The sequence below is a fragment of the Balaenoptera physalus genome (genome assembly GCF_965194825.1).
Source record: "Balaenoptera physalus genome assembly, chromosome: 16".
NCBI classification, from domain to species: Eukaryota; Metazoa; Chordata; class Mammalia; order Artiodactyla; family Balaenopteridae; genus Balaenoptera; species Balaenoptera physalus.
In genome coordinates this window covers 25,236,203-25,252,351 of record NC_138898.1, presented here as the reverse complement: position 1 = coordinate 25,252,351, position 16,149 = coordinate 25,236,203, and the positions used below count along the sequence as shown (strand labels likewise).

Genomic DNA, 16,149 nt, shown 5'->3' with positions numbered 1-16,149 from the left:
CTTAGGTCTTTTGCTTGGTTCCCCACCCTACCCAAAGCCTTTGATATCCAGGCCCCAGTTCTTCTCTCAAATTTTTCTTGATTTACTTCCTGGCTTCTTTCCCCTACTCGCCAGCTGTAGATTCCTGGTTTCCATATACTCCTGTAAGAATCTGTTCCCTTTTTTTTTTTTTTTTTTAATTATTATTATTTTTTAATGGAATGCTCCAAAATAATAGTCTGGTCCAAGGGAAGGAGTGCTTGTCTTAAGAGTAAACTTCCAGTCATGTGGGCCATAGTAAAGTGCTTCCCAGAAATAGGGACAGTGTGCACACTCAGGACACAGTACATGCTGACTCTTGCAAAAGTGTTCATACATAGCATTGTATTCCCTCCCGGTATAAGGTGTTTTGATCAGGTATTTGAGTTCTGCCCTGGCATCTCTCATGGCTTTTTGCCTGTTTGTTACAACATTAGAACATCTTGTCCTTTAGGGTGTGGTATTCAGTTTGGCAAAAGGCCCTGTCTCCTCTTTTACTGCGACAAATGTGAGAGCCCCTTGGGAAGGCCTGGTAAGTCCAGTCTGCAACTCTGGAACTTGATGGTGCACTTGCATTTCACCCCTGCCCATCTTTTCCCCAGGCATACAAAACCAATAGTTGCTTCATCGAGTACAAAATGGGAGAAGTTGGTCCATTCCCTAACACTTTATTATTGGAGCCTATTTTGGTATGTGGGGGGCTCCTTATTTTTGAGCATGAGAAAGTGCAAGGTATATGTGTAGTAGAAAGAGCACAGTTTTGCAGTCAGACCTTTTGAAATAAGTTCTTTTTCCCAGCTGTGTGGTTTTAGACAAATTACTTCTCTGAGGCTCAATTTCCTCCTGTAAGATGGGGATAATTCTATGGATTTCAAGAGGTTATTAGGAATAAATGAGAATAATTAAGGCTTTGGGTCTTAATGGTACATAATAAGATAATAGCAAATGTACATTTCTTTCTTTTCTCCTAGGCCTTTTTTATTGCTTGATTCATCCTTTGTGGTATTTAAATGGAAAAACAATATCTATCGTTAAGTCACTTATGCCAGGCCCTGAGGTAAGGGCTTTCCCATGCTATTTAATTTATTTCTCCCAATAACACATTTATGAAGCAGGAACCTTTTAAAACAAATGTAGGAAACTGAGGCACAGAAGGTAAATACCTTGCCTAAGGTCACAAAGCTAGTAAGAGACAGAGCTGGGATTCAAACCCAGGTGTGTGATTCCAGAGCCTGAGCTCTTCACCACTAAATTGGTCATTACTACTTTTTGTTGCTTTCCCTGAGTAATACGTGACTTCTGCTGGTTCTTACCTTCTTTGTGCTTGGAACTGTTGGTATTTGCATACATGTAGCTCTTGAGCTTTTTCAGTTTCAGTTGGTGCTTTACTGTCTTTTGATGGAGGTACAGACAGTGACAGTCTCTGCCACAGCTCTTCCTAAGTCTTTTCACTCAGAGCAGATCTCTTCAAGTGAAAGGTGGTACAGCCCTCTTTTTATTTTATTTCATTTTTTAAAGAGACCATCCCCTCATTCTTTCTTTACCTTTATATCAAACTAAATAGATTTAAACAGTTAAACTGTTTCTTGACAATCTTGTTTGATCCATCAGAAAATCCTCCAGACTAGTAGATACTATCACCCTTATTTTACAGATAAGGAAAAAAGGTCCAGGAAGGTGAAATGACCTGACAAGGTCACACAGTGCATTATAGGTAGAGCTGGAACTAGCCTTTAGGTTTTCTCTCAGCCCAGGGCTCTCTCTGTTGATTTAGTAAGAAAGAGAGATACCTGTATATAATATGTAGATCAGACCTAAAGAGGGTTGAGCTGTATTAGGACCCAAGATCTAGAGAGTCCTGAAGGGACCTTGCCTCCTCCATCCCATTTTTACCTCAGTACATTCACACACATTTGAGAAATTAAGCAGAAAGGGAGAAACACTTTTCCCTTAGGAATCAACAAAGCTTTCCTGACAGGGAGCTTTGGGGATGGGTCCAGAGGGTATCAGTATCCCCTTATCTGTAAAGAAGGTTAGACTCCCAGGGCTTATTAGCCTGGAGCAACCTTTGTAGAAGGAGCAGAGGAATAGAGGAAGAACTTTCATGTCTTCTGATCTCTGCAGGCCTCAGCCTAAACCAGGTGAGCAAGAGTTAGGCTGGGTCAGGACGGTGGTGAGAACTGAGGATGGGAGCCCTGAGGAATTTCAATTTACCTCATGCTGACAGATTTGGTCTGGGGTTTGGACAAGCAATTTCCCTTCATTTAAAATATATAAAGAGGAATTCCTACTACTGCTCTTAAAAAAAAAAACAAAAACAATTTTGTTTCTGGAATCAGAAGGAAAAAGAAACCTTTCTCAAAGTCTAGGTGTCAGACATTTTAATCCTGCCCTGGCACCCCCTTCCTTTTTGTTTCCTTCCTTACCTTCTCTCCTTTCACCCCTTTCTTCTACCTCTCCTTTCTGTGTTAACCACCTAACTTCCTTTCTTATCCTTTTCTCTTCTCACCTCTTCCCTAACTCCTGAAAACAAGAATGGGAAAAGGGTACCTTCAGCTGAGAGACTAGTAGATAGTTGGTATAGATATTGGGGCTGACAGTCAGAACATGGAGCTTGAGATTTTGGACCTTACTTCTAGACCTTAGAACAAAGGTTGATAGAGCTGGTGTTTTATTCACTCACAGGTTCCCTAAATACTTAGTGTCTCGTACGTGCCAGGCTATGTCAGATACTTCGGCATTCTAGTTAATAAGACCCTAAACCTGCCGTAAGGTCACAGTCTTATGGGAAAGACATAGCAGCAGTAAACCTCCTCTTTGCTCCTCTCTTCTCTCCCCCACCCCCATTCAAATCATTGGATTTTTGAGGTAGAAAGAACTTCAGAGTTTACCTGGTCCCTTTTCATGTTGCTACATAATGAGTAGGGCAGACCATGAAGTAAGTAAGCAAGCACATTAGGCTTTGGAGTAAAGCAGACCTAGGTTCAAATCTTAGCTCTGCTACTTACCAGCTGTTTGACCTTGAATGACACACTTAGCCTCCTCCCCCATCTTCAGTTACCTTGGCTATAAAATGGGCATGCCATCACTTGCTTCACAGGTATTACAAGGGTTACCAGCATAACACCTAGCCCAGTGCCTGGTGCATAGTAGCCCATGTCTTCCTGTCACCCTGCATCAAGGCCTGGCCTAAGCCCTTGCTCTGATGAAGCTTCTGAGGCCACTTCTAGTCATACTGATTTCTTTCTTTTTTTAAAAAAATTAATTTATTATTTATTTATTTTTGGCTGCATTGGGTCTTTGTTGCTGCGCACGGGCTTTCTCTAGTTGTGGCGAGCGGGGGCTACTCTTCGTTGCGGTGCGTAGGCTTCTCATTGTGGTGGCTTCTCTTGTTGTGGAGCACAGGCTCTAGGCACACAGGCTCAGTAGTTGTGGCACACGGGCTCAGTAGTTACGGCTCATGGGCTCTAGAGCGCAGGCTCAGTAGTTGTGGCGCACGGGCTTAGTTGCTCCACGGCATGTGGTATCTTCCCGGACCAGGGCTCAAACCCGCGTCTCCTGCATTGCCAGGCGGATTCTTAACCACTGCACCACCAGGGAAGCCCCAGACTGATTTCTTTTTCCACTTTTATAATACATAGCACTCTTGAAACTGTTAGGTCCTGCCTAATGTTCTTTTTTTTTCAAATTTTTTAAAAAATTGAAGTATAGTTGATTTACAATGTTGTGTTAGTTTCTGGTGTACAACAAAGTGATTCAGTTATATGTGTGTGTGTGTGTGTGTGTGTGTGTGTGTGCGCGTGTGCGTGCTTTTTCCTATTCTTTTCCAATATGGTTTATTACAGGATATTGAACATAGGTCCCTGTGCTATATAGTAGGACCTTGTTGTTTATTTTATATGTAGTTTGTATCTGCTAATCCTAAACTCCTAATTTATCCCTCTCCCACCCCCTCCCTCTTTGGTAACCATAAGTTGTTTTCTGTGTCTCTGAGTCTGTTTCTATTTTGTAAATAATCATTTGTATCATATTTTAGATTCCACATATAAGTGATATCGTATGGTATTTGTCTTTCTCTTTCTGACTTTTTTCATTTAGTATGATAGTTTCCAGGTCCATCCATGTTGGTGCAAATGGCATTGTTTCATTCATTCATTCATTCATTCATTCATTGGCTGCGTTAGGTTTCCTATGCTGGGCGTGGGCTTTCTCTAGTTGCGGTGAGTGGGGGCCACTCTTCATTGCAGTGCATGGACTTCTCATTGCAGGGCTTCAGCAGTTGTGGCACACAGGTTCAGTAGTTGTGGCTCGTGGGCTCTAGAGCGCAGGCTAAGTAGCTGTGGCACACGGGCTTAGTTGCTCCGTGGCATGTAGGATCTTCCTGGACCAGGGCTTGAACCTGTGTCCTCTGCATTGGCAGGTGTACTCCCAACCACTGTGCCACCAGGGAAGCCCTGTTTCATTCTTTTTTATGGCTGATAATATTTCGTGTGTGTGTGTGTGTGTGTGTATGTATGTATGTGTGTACACACCACATCTTTATCCATTCATCTGTTGGTGGACATTTAGGTTACTTCTATGTCTTGGGTATTATAAATAGTGCTGCTGTGAACATTGGGGTGCATGTATCTTTTCGAATAGAGTTTTCTCCAGATAATATGCCCAGGAATGGGATTGCTGGATCATGTGGTAACTCTGTTTTTAGTTTTTAAAGGAACCTCCATACTGTTTTCCATAGTCTGCCTAATAGTCTTAGTCATCCTTTGTAGGAAGCTGACACAGTCCTACCAGGACTTTACTCCACAGTTCTTGCCAGGAGCCTAAGGATAAGATTTGTTCTCATTCATCCCTGCATCCTCTACAACCCCTAACCCAGAGTTGTGACCATGGCTAAGAAGGCCCAGGAATTGTTTTCGATTAATTGGGTAGAAGACTTGGGGTTTTGCAGCTGACAAAAAGAGCTGTTAAAGATTTGGCTGGGTCTCCCATCTCAGCCCTTCCCCTTTCCTCTCCTGTTGTCACATTGATTCTTACAAACTCCCTATATTGTAGGCTGGATGGGAATTGTATCCCCATTTTGTAGTTAAGGAATCTGAGGCTCAGATTAAAACTCAGGTCTTTTGTTAAGAGATAGATCCAGAGTAAGATAAGAGTAGTAGGGGACTACCCTGATGGCACAGTGGTTAAGAATCCGCCTGCCAATGCAGGGGACACGGGTTTGAGCCCTGGTCCAGGAAGATCCCACATGTTGCGGAGCAACTAAGCCGGTGCACCACAACTGCTGAGCCTGCGAGCCACACCTAAAGCCCGTGTGCCTAGAGCCTGTGCTCCGCAAGGAAGAGCAGCCCCCGCTCGCTGCAAATAGAGAAAGCCCCCACGCAGCAGCAAAGACCCAACGCAGCCATAAATAAATACATGAATGAATGAATGAATGAACCCCACGCAGCAGCAAAGACCCAATGCAGCTATAAATAAATGAATGAATGAATGAATAAATAAGTAAATGAATGTATGTATGTAGTAGGAATTGGAACAGAAATCTTAACTGACGAGGTTTTCCTTGTCTGGAAGCAGTAGGAATCTTTACAAGGAAGAACAACAGGGGATGTGTTCTGAAGCCTTAGTGGATGGTGACGCCAGAGCCAGATAGTAGTCACAGCCAGAGATGTTTCAAGAACATGACAGAGAGGTAAGAAAGGGTTCAGGATAACTTCACTGAATTGCTAGGCCTTGAAAATTAAGAAGGATTTGAATATGTACAAATGAAGAGAGGCATTCTAGGTGAGGCAACAACATGGATAAAGGTATGGGAGCTGGAAAGCCCACAGTAGAGGTAAGGTAGATGATGACCAGACCCATGGTATGAGAGTCTAGAGAGCAAGGCTGAGGTGATTGGGAGCCATGACATTTTTTTGAGCAGGGGAGTGGCATTAGGAACATTAGTCTGGCAGTGTGGGCTCAATAGATTGGAACAGGAAGGGTCGGGGGAGACTAGTGAAAGAGAGACCAGGGAAGAGGCTGCTGTAACAGCCTGTCCTTGTAATGTCAATAAATTCTAAGAATTATTCCAGCAGTGCAGGCAGGAGATAATGAGATCCTGAACCAAGAGGAAGTTGACACAGTAGGGAATAAAGAAGATGATTTGGATGTAGAGCTGTTAGACTGAAAACAAAAACAAAAACAAAACCCTACAAGGACTTGGCAATTGTGGGAATGAGGGAAGAAGGGGTTGGAGAGCATGAGTGAACATTTTGGAGTCCAAATATGTACTTGGTGAGAGAGTAGCATTGACATATATACACTACCAAATGTAAATAGATAGCTAGTGGGAAGCAGCCGCATAGCACAGGGAGATCAACTCGGTGCTTTGTGACCACCTAGAGGGGTGGGATAGGAAGGGTGGGAGGGAGGCGCAAGAGGGAGGGAATATGGGGGTATATGTATGCATATAGCTGATTCACCTTGTTATACAGCAGAAACCAACACAACATTGTAAAGCAATTATACTCCAATAAAGATGTTAAAAAATATATGTAGTTCGGAGAATTGTTATACCATTTGGTGAAACATGGGGACTGGGAAATGGAAGATGAGTTCAGTTTGTTGACATGTTAATTGGAGGTGCTGATAGTCCTTTCCTCTTACCACCCACCCATTAGTGCCTCTGCCTTTGTGCTTTGACCCTGGCCTACAGGGATCCTTTAGTTCCTTGTGTTTGCTGCTTTGTTCCAGGCGTGGAGCCCCGCCACAGATCCCTCTACCCAGGCCTTATAGCAACTGTCATTCCTTCTCTGAAATAAAATAGTACATGTAAGGTGCTTAGCCCAGTACCTAGTCTATTTCAAAGTGTGCATTAAATGTTAGTGGCTATTAAATGGCTATTGTTGTGGTTATCATCATAGCTTTGTGATCACAGTATCCTCTGGAACCACCTGGCTGAAGGACTCTGGAGTTATTCAACTGGTATTCAGTAAAAAGCTTGGACTGCAAGTAAATGGAGAGGATCTCAGACTTGGGTATAAATGGGGGCTGTGAGCCATGTCAGCTAGGACTAGAGAATGCGTTTCCTGTGTTTTTTCTTCTGTTTTTGAGAAGTGGTATAGTGTGTGGTTAAGAAGGCAAGCCCTGGAGGTTGGACTTCCAGGGTTAAAGTCCCAGGTCTACCATCTATTAGCTGTGTGACTTGGGGCAAATTTACTTAACTTCTCTGTCTGTTTCCCCATTAGTAAAATGGGGAAATGTAATAACACACCAGCCTTACAAGAGTTTGTAAAGATTAAATGAGTTAATACAAATAAAGGGTTTACAACAGTGCCTGGCACGTGCTACTGTTCTCCTTACCCCAGTCATTTCTACCCCACATTCCAAGTAATACACAGGAGTTTCTCTGTCTTCTCTCTACCCCACATTCCAAGTAATATATAGGAGTTTCTCTGTCCCTTACCCAACAGAGGAGGAGGTGAGCAGAGAAACCTGAAATCAATCTCAGAGTGCTTGAAAATTTGTCCCAGCTGGGTTCCAGGTTATTGAAGCCTGGAGGAACCTCATTCTTCCCATCACTGTATTCTATGTTGACTTTCTTGTTCTTTAGCATAACAAGCTTACTCTTGCCTATTGTTGCCTCAGGGCTTTTGCGCTTATTCCCCCTCTCTGAAATACTCTTCCCTCTGATCTTTGCAGGTCTTACCCCCTTACTTTATTCAGGTCTCTGTCTAGCAATTGCTTCTTGGAGAAGTCTTCCTTGACTGATTTATCTAAAACAGACCTCATTCTCACTCCTTGTCATTCTTTCTTTCCTGACTCTGCTTATTTTTCTTTATAGCACAACCTGAAACTATATATTTAATTATTACCCTATCTTTTGCTAGGATGCAAGACATGTAAGGGCAGGAACTTTGCATGCCTTCATTGACCTAAGTTCATGCCTGTTCTGAGCAAGACCCTGACTGATTTCTCTCTGTTATAGGTGAGCCCTCTTCCCTGAGACAGTTGGTGCTGACCCTGTAACGCAAAAGAGGAAATTGCTGGCTGAGCTCAGCCACTGGTGAGTGAGGGTGCCTAGGTAAACTCTGGGCAAACTTGGGCCAAGATACAAGGTAATTAGTTTGGGGCTTATTTTTACCCTTAGGACAGATAACTTACAGATAATTACTCTCCTACTCCATGCCTAAGAGACTGTCATAGGCAGTCTTTTGTACTGGGAGGAGAATTGAACTTGCTTTCCTGGAGCTGCCATGAGACAGGCTGGGATCGTTTGCCATGAATAAAGCAAAGTATGCTCAATTCCTTCTGGCTTCTGCCAGCTGCTTTCTGCTGGAGGGTATTCTGGACCTGGCAGCTAAACCCCTTCTCCCATAAGCTCTCTTAATGTGACTTCATAGCCCTTAGAGACTTTTCCTGATTTCAGTCTTGCTTGTGACCTACCAAGCCCAGAGTCAGCTTCAGAAAATCCTGTGGTATTATCAGTCCTGCAGAATGTGATCATCAGTGGAGGTGAGGACGGAGTGATTAGAGTGGGGCTGTGTGAAGAGGGAAGTCCAGGGAATCTTAGAAGGAAGACTGCAGATGGTGAAACAGGAAGGGAAATCAACATATTAAGAACCAATAGTGTTATGGATCCCATTTAAACTAGACAAAACCCCATCTTATAGATGAGAGAATTGAGACTCAGGAAACTGAAGTAACTTGCCCAGGTTTACACCTGGGAATCCGTAAAGCTGATATTAGAACCCAGGTCAGTCTAACTATGAATACCATTGTTCTCTCTGCCTTGGCAGGCTTTCCTTGGAATGCTAATCTCCCTGGAATCATGATTTTTCTTATAAAGTTCAAGAAAACAGATCTCCTTAGGGATTCAGGAAGGAGGTCTAGTTATTTGAAGGGCCCAGCAGGGCAGGCAAGAGTTGGGGGTCCTTTCTGAGCAATGGGATTTTTAGTGAGGGGGAAAGGAAGAACCTTCAAGCAGGCGGAGGCCAAGGCTAAATATGGCTGGAAGGAGAAGAAAACATCTGTAACACGTGGGATTCCATAAGCACTTGGGCCAGCACAGATGGGGACCTGGAGAGCTGAGCTGCAGTTGGAAAACCTGGGTTTTTATCTTCTCGCTCAGTATTTGCCCTTGGATAATCTCCATTTCCCTATTTGTAAATTGGAGTGTCTCACTGCACCCACACGTCTATTTTGTGTGCACCAACCATACAGGATATTGTAGACAATCAAATGGGAGATGCAAGTTGGAAAGCTTTGTGAACTGTAGAACAGCATGACTGAAGTGAGAGAAGGTGAGAAGAAAGTGTTATAAGTATCCTTGGCATCTCAGTCCCTGACCTATTTGCCACCCCACTCCCCAACGGTAAAAGGGAAGGTTTTGCCTTGGAAATTTACACTGTAAATTTTCTCCCATGCCCTTCTCCTCCTCTCCTTCTGCAGGCCCTACCGGAAGTTCAGTCTTTCCACAAGTTCAGTCTTTCCAGGGCACAGAGACAAAACCAGGCAGCATTGGCAGCCATGATTTGCAGCATGTGGGCTGCAGAGTGCAGGTTTTAGATGCACTCACACAGCCTGGCTCCAAGGCCACTGCCAGTACAGATATTATAGTTGGTTTCAAGAGTCCATCCCGAGCATGTTAGAACAGGAGGGCTATTCCTCTTCTGGCCCTAGGTTCCCTGCCTTCCCCCAACCCCCACCCTCCAGCTGCTAGTGAAAAAGGCACTTGTACTGCAGCCTCATATCTTATCAGAGGCCATGGGCATTCCAGTTTTCCCACCGTTTCTCTCTCTCTTGGCCAGTGATATAGGTTACTCTCTTCACACTCTGTAACAAGGGGCATTCTGTTCTTCCCTCTGCCTGCCTGAGGATGCACAGAGGGATCTGTCCTCCAACCTGATGCTCCTGGAATCCACACTGGCCAACCTTCCCGCCTATTCTGAATCTCCGGACTCTTCCTGTCCTCTCTTTCTGTATTGGTTAATCTAATGTTCTATAACTTCTGGCCTTTACATGGCCTGGGCATCAAGCTTGGCTTTTATTGTTTTCATGACAACTGCCCTGTGAAGAAGTTCCACTACTGACTATTTTAAAATATGAACAATTCTTTGTAAAATATTTGGCCAAGCTGCGCGGCATGTGAGATCTTAGTTCCCCGACCCAGGGATCGAACCTGTGTCCCCTGCAGTGGAAGCACAGCGTCTTAACCACTGGACTACTAGGGAAGTCCCAATTCTTTGTAAAATATTGTATAATATACTGATATCCGTATAGTATCTTATTTATCTAACATCCTCAATTTTCCAGAGTGCAACTGAAAAACAAGAAGGTAGCAAAGCATTGTCATCCTTAAGACCTTGCACAGCACTAATTTATTCCTATTTTTACGTGTTGTTGTAACAAGCTTAGCAATCTGGTTTCTAAACCTCCATAAGATTAAGAGCGGTGTATAAAAAGGGGAGGAGGAGCTGCTATATTAGCAGCAGCTAGAGGTGAGAGCTGAAAGCTAACAGTAAGGGAGAGGTAAAAGAAGAATGATAAGAAAGAGAAGTTAAAATGGGTATGAAGGTCATACTTCAGGGACAACAGCCCTATAGACATCTATGCATTTCACTAAGGTGGAGCTAGGTAATTTTTAAGGTAGTTCTAGGTTCTTCTTGAGGGACAGAGGTATCAGAGAATGTTTAATTATTTGTAGTATCTACTATATTATCAGGTGCTATATTGAATGTTCTACATAAATTGATTTCATTTTCATAACAGCTTGGGAGGTAGGTGGTGATATTCTCATTTTATAAATTACGGAGACTTAGAGAGGGTTACACAGGCAGTGACTGGAAGACCTAAGCTTAGAACTTAGAAGAATCTGGCTTTAGAGAACCAAGTTTTTTCTATTCTACATTGGCTCTTTCTCCATGACCTAAAACCCTGGTCTTTCTCAGACTCTTGGGACAGTGGTTCCCACCCTCCCAACCCCGCCTTTATTCATTCTCCTATATATGAATATCTTTTTAAAGACGTCCATTCATTCAGTGTGTATTTATTGAGTGTCCACCATGTGCCAGGCACAGTTTTAAGTGTTTGAAACGTAGCAGTGAAGAAAATAGTTTTCTCTCTTGTATCCTAAATTCTAGTGGAGGATAAACAAATGAATACATAGGAATAAAAATAAAGCAAGGTAAGGGAATAGGGAGGGACTGTGTGATGAAAGAAGGCTTCTGTGAGAAAATAAACTCTGTTCAGAAATATGCACGAGCTGAAGTAGTATGAGTTATGCGTATATCTTGGGGAATAATATTCCAGGCATAGAGTTCAGCAAGTTCAGAAGCCCTAATACAGGAGCATGCTTAGTGTCTTGAGGAAAAAAAGGAGGTCAGTGTAGCTAGAGATGAAGTGAGCAATAGGGAGAGTGGATTATGGAGAAGAAGTCACAAGGGTAGACAGGGACTCAGATCATGTAGGGCTTTATTCTGAGTGAAATAGGAAGCCACTGGAGAGTTTTGAGTAGAGGAATGACATAATTTTACGTCCATAAAATCGCTCTGCATGACTCTACCGGCTAGGACCTCCGGTACAATGTTGAACAGAATTGGTGAAAGCAGACACTCTTACCTTGTTCCCCATTTTAAGGAGAAAGTATTCAGTCTTTCACCATTAAGTATGATGTTAGCTGTAGAGTTTTTTGGCAGACTTCTTTTATCAGGCCAAGTAAGTTCTCTTCTATTTCTAGTTTACTCAGAGGTTTAATTATGGATGGATGTTGGATTTTGTTTGTGTAGTTTTTATCCTTTATTCTACTAACATGGCACTATGTTATTGATTTTTGGATTTTAAACCAACCTCATTCCTAGAATAAATCCCACTTGGTTATAGTGTATAATCCTTTTTGTATGGTGTTGGTTTTGGTTTACTAGTATTTTGTTGAAGAGTTTTGCCTGTATTCATGAGGCATGTTTGTGTCCCACTGGAGCAGCAAGCCTGACAGAAGAGTGACTGACAGCTCCTAGAGGGCAGTTTTAAGGCCGTTGACTGTGGCAGAGAGGTAGGGATCTGAGCCTAAGAATAAGGCCAAGAGATCAAAAACCCAAGCTGGGAAACCATAAATCAGGAAACCAAGGTCCATCAGCAAGTTTGATACCAGAATCATAAGATGAGTAGGACATGAATAAAGGGGACTTATGACCTAATGGGGCAGATGCAGAAAAGAGCCCCAAAACTATCCTACAAAAGATCACGTTAACACAAAAGCAGAAATTGCTGCTTTTGAGTTATCTGTCATTTTGTATTAGGAGTCTCTACTGGTCTCCCGTACCTTCGTCTCCCTCCCCATCTCCTCAGTTAGCATAATATATCAAGAGTTAGTGTACTTAAGTGCATAGGGCAAGAGACAAAGTGATCTACAGGATAACTTGTCTTTAGGAAGATTAATTAACTCCATCTTTCCCACCATTGTATATATTCTTAAAAACCTCAGGCTATATGCTGCTGAGGAAAGAGAGGAAGCTTTAAAGCCAAAGATTTGAATCCTTGCTGTGACATTCATTTCCTTTGTGACTAACCTCTCCAAGCTGTAGTTTCCTCCTCTGCAAAATGGGAACAATAATGCCTATACAGTTATTTTGATGCTAATAGGAGATGATGAAAAAATGCCTGGCCTGGATTGGTGTTCAACCACTAGTGGTTGAAATAAATTCTGATACCCTGTGTTCAGTGTCAGATTGTAGTAGAAGGTGAATATTGTGGCCCAGGCTCTTAAGCCTGTTCTACTAACTCAACCTTGGGAAAGCATTTAATATCTCTGGGCCTCAGTTTCCTCAGCTCCAAAAAGAGGGAATGAAGTAGAAAGTTGTTCTATAATTGCTGGTATGTCTCTTCCAGTTCTGTGCCTCCAAAGGCACTTGGTCTGTCGTTCAAAGGAAAAAAAGAGGAGGGGGCCAAAAGAGAAGACTCAGCTTCAGTCCTGCTTAACGCTGCAGCAGAGACAGAAAGAAAGAGCCATTACCTACAACGAGAAGTGTTTGGGAGTCGGCTGCAGGGGCAGTGACCTGCCTGTCACTCAGCATTTGGAAAAAAAATATCAATGAGGAAATCAGAATGGCCTGGAATGTTGGAGACTGAGTAGATAACAAGTATGAGAGAGTCCATGAGGCATAGAACCCAGTTTGTGCTCTGTCACCCACTTTCTGGGTTTTCCCAGTCAAGCTGTTTCTCTTTTTGCAGCCTCCATATCCCCATCTGTAAAATGAATTAGGCAATGTATTCTCCAGGGGCCTCTTCAGGGCTTCCTAAAATTTCATTGTCCGCTCTCCTCTGGCTCTCAAGTTGGCTTGTACTCAGCTTTTGCCCTTGGTGTTGAGGATTTCATTTATAGGAGAAGACTTCTTAACTAGCAGGTTAGCACTACAGTATGTATTTAGAATGCTCTTGAAACCACAATTTCAGGCTGCTAAGAATCATAAAATTTTCAAGTCCAGAAATGCCTTGGTCCACCTGGTTTCACCCCGTCAGTTAACACTGAGAGATGATGCAATAGAGTGGAAAGACTACTGGCTTTAACAGCAGACCTGGAATTCAGATGCCAGCCTGTATTAGCTTAATTTCTCTGATCCATAGAAAATGAGGATAGTGATAATAGAGTAGGCATGTAAAGAATTGTTATTATTTGGAGGAGAAAGAAAAAACTGAGGCCTGAGAGATGATGTCGCCTGCTCAGAGTCACGCTCAGACCAGAACCTAGGTCTCCTGTGTCTCAGTTCAGGGTTTTCTCCTCTGGAGTCAAGGTCAGCTGTACCCATACGTAGGTAGTAGCAAAGATTGGAACTGAAAGCATGTCAGCTTTCTTAATATCTCTGCCAACAGTCTTCTCAATTCCCCTGTGGCGTGTGTCAATAACACAGCCCGTACTTGTTTTAGAAACAAGCTCTTCATAAGCACTCCTGTTTGATTTGCTTTGGCTGGTACAGGATCCAGATGCTCTTAGAATAGCACAACAGACTCTCCAAATCAGCCCATTCCCATTCTGAGCCACTCACGGCTCTGATCTGCTCACTGGGGTTCATCCCCTAGTCCTCCCTACCTGTCATATGAATCACGTTCAGTCATCTTTTGTTATTTGCCCTTTCCCTGTTGATGGAAGTCACATTTATCAAGTGCCTACTATGTGCCAGGTATTGTCATAGGTGTTTTAAGTTAAAATTATCTTCCTTAATCTTTATAACTCATTAAGTTATTAATAGCTCCAGAGGGAAAAGCTGAGGCTCAGTGAAGTAAATGAATTTGCCAGAGGTCATATACTTAGCCTGTGAAAGAGCTGGGTTTTGAACTCAGGTCCTCCTGCTTCCACAGACCCCATGCATTTAGTATAGTAAGCTCTTTCCTGAGTATCATACTGCCTCTGGCCTCTGCCCTTCCAGGAGGGTAGAGTGTTCAAGAGTGCCCAGGAAGGGGTATGCAGTGGCTTTAGTATAATGGGAATATCTCCATGCCTTCAGTGCATTTTCCCATGAGTTTCTTCTGCTCTCCTGCCTCAAACCAACTTCTCTAGGATCCACGTGTGTGGCCCAGAGGTCCAGTCACTAAGCGAGCGGCCAGGTTTCCATCTTCAACATGGAACATGGACTCTCTAGTAAGAAGTGCACTTGTCATTTTCAAAGTTGAATGAGGGGAATATTCCAAGCAATAAGCCCCTTGTATGCCCAACTCTGAAATGTAAGGAAGGAAGAGAGAGGGTCTACACATCTCAAGTGTGATGAGCCTCCTTCAGGGACCTGGCAGGAGAGGAGAATAATATGAAAGATTTAAGAATAAGATTGCTCTAATAGGTCTTCAAATCTGTAATCATTTTTCAGTTTACAAAGCACCTTACTTGTAGAGATTTTAGTTTAAGGAAACTGAAGGCATCTGCCTTTATGTGGCAGAGTCAGGGGCTGGAGTCCAACTCCTTAGTCTTGATAAGGCCAGTGAATCTAAGCCCTCCCTGAAAGGGTTCTGTCCCTGGCCTTGGGTTCCACTCAATCTTCATTTGCAAAAGGGGCAGGCCTTTAGTCTCTGCCCTTTTCTGAGCCCTCCTCTGCCCACTTGTCCCCTTCCTCAGCCCTTCCTACTCAACTGCTAGGGCCTTCTTAATGAGACCCTCTTCTAATGATACGTTTTTAAGTATAGGGTAAGAGGAGATATTTTTGGCTCTGTATTGTCCTCAGGATCATTTGCCATAAAATGATGGAATTTTAGGATGTCAGAGTGGGAAGAGATCTTAACTAACAGTTATCAAGTTTATGGAGGAGCCCTTTATTTAAACATATAATTAAACATCTCAAACAGAGCTGCTCTGTTAGAAGTGGCAGTGGTGGGCCCAGAGTCCACCAGTCCAGCCTCCCCCTTACCCTCATCAAAGACAGGCTCTGAGGCATCTGCCTTAAACCTGCAGAGTTGCCAGGAACACAGTTTATAAAACAACACTGACCTAGGTCAACTTACCCGTTTTATAATTGTGAAATTGAGGCCCAGCAAGGGGCAGTAAGTAATAGGCCCAAGGTCACACAATGAATTAGTGGCAGGTCTGACTCTCAGCTTTGTGCCCTTTCTGCTTCACTGAGCTTTATGTCATTTCATAAGTGACCACCTGTTTCACTTCACTAACATCCTGTGCCTGGATATCAGGCTTCTTTTGCCTCCTGGCATCTGGTTCCTGTGAGGTAGGTAGGTAGGCCTGTGGATGTGTGTGCTATGTCAGGGCATAATTCTCATCCATGTGGTGAGCATGTGTCAAGTTTTGTTTAACTCAGTGTGGGAACCAGCAGAAAGAGAATAGCTGAGAAACTGGATTTATGTTCTTAGTGGAAAAAGGATTGCTGAAATGAGATTGCTAAATTAGATCCAAAATTGATTAATGTCCTAATGAAAATGTAACATTTCATGTTATCTTTTCTACTTCTCAGTTTGCTATATGTTAACCTCTAACTTTGCAGAGTTTTAAAATATTTGGGCCCCAACTGTTGTGAACAGTAAGTCAGACAAAATTCCATTCTCCAAGAGTATCAGATGACTCTCAGATACATACTAAAAAAAATGTCCTAACATGACTTTAAAAGTTCACACAGTTTGTCTTTTTCCCTTACTTCCAGTTTTTGGATAATTTTCCTTAAC

General features: G+C 43.0%; 1 protein-coding gene and 1 long non-coding RNA gene across 6 annotated transcripts in view; both read left to right on the top strand.

Moving 5' to 3' along the window:
• Window positions 1-16,149, top strand: part of LOC309646203 — a 441,930-nt gene that overhangs the window by 264,529 nt on the left and 161,252 nt on the right. The gene's annotated exons all lie outside the window — the stretch shown is intronic.
• The window catches only part of RALY (RALY heterogeneous nuclear ribonucleoprotein), an 80,569-nt gene that overhangs the window by 29,312 nt on the left and 35,108 nt on the right, over window positions 1-16,149 (top strand). For 3 of the 5 annotated variants that reach the window (XM_082432231.1, XM_082432230.1, XM_082432235.1), the window contains exon 2: window positions 7,985-8,062. The exons of 1 other annotated variant lie outside the window; for it this stretch is intronic. The gene's annotated coding sequence lies outside the window, so the exon portion shown is untranslated. Of the gene's footprint in view, window positions 1-5,592; window positions 5,708-7,984; window positions 8,063-16,149 lie in introns of those variants that run through there. One more of the 5 variants, XM_082432232.1, reaches the window with a different exon arrangement.